Source organism: Aethalodelphis obliquidens, unplaced genomic scaffold (genome assembly GCF_003676395.1).
Source record: "Aethalodelphis obliquidens isolate GAN/ISIS:26980383/991018 unplaced genomic scaffold, ASM367639v1 scaffold2206, whole genome shotgun sequence".
Classification (NCBI taxonomy): domain Eukaryota; kingdom Metazoa; phylum Chordata; class Mammalia; order Artiodactyla; family Delphinidae; genus Aethalodelphis; species Aethalodelphis obliquidens.
The window spans coordinates 1-3,905 of record NW_020840113.1 but is presented as its reverse complement, the minus strand read 5'-3'; the positions used below and the strand labels follow the sequence as shown (position 1 = coordinate 3,905).

The window sequence follows — 3,905 nt, the reverse complement described above, 5'->3', positions numbered from 1 at the left end:
TGTGTGTGTGTGTGTGTGTGTGTGTGTGTGTGTGTGTGTGTGTGTGTAATTGATCCATTTAGAAACTAAATCTCAATCTTGGCCTGATTAACACTATTTTGAACTATGAAATACAGTCCAAATCCTTAGAATATTGTGCATTCTTCAGTTATATGCATTCATTAGCAAAGAGCAGGCCACTGGAACCTATAGATGACAACTAGGGAATGTGTCTATGGAAAGGATTGCTCTTTCTTTTAAACCAGAAGGACACACTTCCTGTGGGGCATAAGGAGTTTAAAACACTACACATTTTAATGTTTCTCTTCCCCAACTTAAGAGACATAATAACAACACCACATGTAACTTTACAATAATATATGGAAAAACCCCACTGAGTGTGACACTTACACTCAATGCCCTCAGTGTTTCCCTATAGAAAGTTTTGTTTATGTAACTAGTAGATATGCTGACTGTCCACTGTCTTTCTTCTAGATCGAGAGAATCAGTCTACCTTAATCACATATGTATTATTATTCTGAGACTTATTCCTATTTTATTTTCACTGGGAAAATCACAATCCAAAAGAAGAAATTAGTTCATGCCCCATAGTAAAGCAATGGCATAATCAGCCTGGAACTAAATATTGCTATCACTTATTATAGGGCTCGGATTGCATCCAAATATAAAATAACAATGTCGCAAATTACATCATTTGCTAGCCCATTCTTAAAAGTTCCAGAGCTTGCCAGGGATTAGGAGATATAAAACACCATGTCCACACATGGCCAGAACCCAGTACCGGACCGTGAGCACACACACCTTCTGAAGTTTGGGCAGTTTGCGAACGTTACCAGGGGTTCATTTTCAAGGCCTACTTCAGGAATGTCTATTCCTTCAAAGACCTAACTTGGGAATATCTTTAGTCTAAGGAAGCTGAAGAACACATGCATTGCTTCAGAGAGTTTTTTACTAATTGTTTCATTTACTACATAGTGCTTGAGGAGCTGCTTCTTGGACCCCTGAAGCCCGGCCTCAGCACCTAGAAGAGAGCCTGACACATTTTAAGCACTCAAGAAATAAGTGCTACATGGTTAATGATCAACTGTCTCAGATGCTTATCAGTGCAAAGCAACAGAAATAATATGGGCTAAATGTGGCCTGAAGAGAAAGATCTAGGGGACTCTGACAAAGACATATAAAGACAGGCACATAAGAGTAAATGCTAATGGAGGAAGTAGTTTCCTTTGTCACAGAGCTTAATTTCTCACACATATTTGATCACTGCTTGACAGCGGAGAATCCGGGGCTGGGAAGACTGTGAACATGAAGTGTGTCATCCAGTACTTTGCAACAATTGCAGTCACTGGGAAGAAGAGGAAGGAGGAAGCTACTACTGGCAAAATGCAGGCGGGTCTGATTGCCACGTCAGAATCCAAGCTGTCAAGTAAGAAACTCCCGAGCCCCACATGTGAGGACTGCTCTTGCCTTTGCAGGGGACTCTGGAAAATCAAATCATCAGTGCCAACCCCCTGCTGGAGGCCTTTGGCAATGCCAAGACCGTGAGGAATGACAACTCCTCTCGCTTTGTAAGTCTGTGGGTCACCAAAGGGTTTTCTCAGGTGTCCTCTCAAATGCCAGAGAAGGCTCTCTGAGTTATTAACTCAATCTCTTTTTACTCGTGTGCTAACAGTCTTGTATATAACATCATCTTTTTCACTTGCAAGGGTAAATTCATCAGGATCCACTTCGGTTCCATGGGGAGACTGGCTTCTGCTGATATTGAAACATGTGAGTAACAGGACCTCCTAAACAGAATCCAAGAATGACAAATGATGGTTGGGAGGAACATCTTACAGCTCCTGCTGAGCCTGGAGCCTGTGAAACACCAGTCACTGCCAAACATGCCTGTGGGTAATGCCAGTCTTAACCAGAGCCCACAGTGTGCTTCATCCACTTCAGTCAGGAGCCAACGGTGCTCTAGAAACTGCCAGGAGTTGCTGGGCTTATCTGAAGGATGCCAGCCTCAGAAGAAATTTCAAATTTTTCTAAGAAAAAACTAAGACTGGGGGTATATAACTTGGGTTTAGTGTATGTGATTTCTTCCTAGTGTGAGCCTTGATAAATGTTGCTCTTAGTAACCCCTGTTATAAAGCGAGAAGAGACCCTGAGGAGGAACAGGTTATCAAGAATCAATTATATTTGAAATGTCAAGAATCTTCTGTATGAGAAATGAATATGTCTTGAGCCAGGCAACTTCAGTTTCCTTCTAGAGGTGGCAAGAGCAACCACAGTGGTAGAGACGTAATATGTGATATCCCACGGGACCATTCAGCTGAAATCTCAGGGGGGCCAGTGAGATTTAGCTTATGACCCCAAGTTCCAAAATCATTCCAGGAACTTTATAATTTTTCCCGCTAATCCAATGTCTACTTTCCATTGCAGATCTTCTGGAGAAGTCTAGAGTCACTTTCCAGCTAAAGGCAGAAAGAGGCTACCATATTTTTTATCAGATCATGTCTAACAAGAAGCCAGAACTAATTGGTACAAAAGAGCTTAAATTTATTAAGTTAGAAGCCAATGTTTTTATTAGCACACCTTCTAACGTAAACCATACACCCTGAATTCTATGTACCCAGAAATGCTCCTGATCACCACCACCCGTATGACTATGCCTTCATCAGTCAAGGGGAGGTCACAGTCCCTAGCACTGATGACCGAGAAGAGCTGATGGCCACAGATGTCAGTTACACATGAAGTTTTTTAAAAATAAGTCATTGTGTATGGAAATGACAACGACAACCTGCTGTAGGTGTGAATAAGGACACAGTATAAGTTCTTCTAAATAAGTTAGTGTCTTTTGCCCTAATTCTGCCCTCTCATCTCTCCTGGTAGAGTGCCACTGACATCCTGGGCTTCTCTTCTGATGAAAAAGTGTCCATCTACAATCTCACGGGGGCAGTAATGAATTATGGGAACTTGAAATTTAAGCAAAAGCAGCGTGAGGAGCAAGCAGAGCCAGATGGCACCGAAGGTACCAAATGAACCTCCATCTGGGTTAAATGAGAGAATAGAGGCAAATAAGCCCACTCCAAACTCATGGCTCCTTTGCACCTGAGCATATGATGGCCACATACAAATATAACCCCACACAGGAATGATTCATTCCTTACTCTGCCTCTAGGAACGGTGGGGTCATAGTGGGTCATGCTGGATGTCTGAATTGTGTCTCTGCAGTTGCTGACAAGGCTGCCTCTCTCCAGGGTCTGAACTCTGCTGACCTGCTCCAAGCCCTCTGCTACCCCAGGGTCAAGGTCAGCAATGAGTATGTCACCAAAGGCCAGACTGTGCAGCAGGTAATGGCACAAACTCTGTGAATCTCACACTTCCCAGGCCTTCAGGACACGTCTTTAATAACAGCAACGATCATTACTCTGTCTATGAACGTGTACAATGCAGTGGGCGCTCTGGCCAAAGCCGTCTAAGAGAAGATGTTCCTGTGGATGGTCACCCGCATCAACCAGCAGCTGGACACCAAGGAACCCAGGCAGTACTTCACTGGGGTCTTGGACATCACTGGCTTTGAGATCTTTGACGCGAGTTGTTTGCACCAATGTCAAGCCTCAAAGCACCCTTCTGCTTTGTGTCTGCTTTGCTGAGTCTCCACTGGATTTTCCAAACTCACTCCAACTCTTTGGTATTCGAAATACCCAGTTCAACAGCCTGGAGCAGCTGTGCATCAACTTCACCAACGAGAAGCTGCAGCAGTTCTTCAACCACCACATGTTCGTGCTGGAGCAGGAGGAGTACAAGAAGGAGGGCATCGAGTGGGAGTTCATCGACTTCGGGATGGACCTGGCCGCCTGCATTGAGCTCACTGAGAAGGTACCTGCTGTGTGCACTCAGCAGCCGCCCCTCGCCGACCT

The 3,905-nt window shown here is 44.2% G+C and overlaps 1 pseudogene; it reads left to right on the top strand.

Annotated features, from left to right (window-relative positions):
- The first annotated feature begins 1,266 nt into the window (after positions 1 to 1,266).
- On the top strand, positions 1,267 to 3,864 carry LOC113617167 (myosin-1-like; annotated as a pseudogene).
- Positions 3,865 to 3,905: the final 41 nt, after the last annotated feature.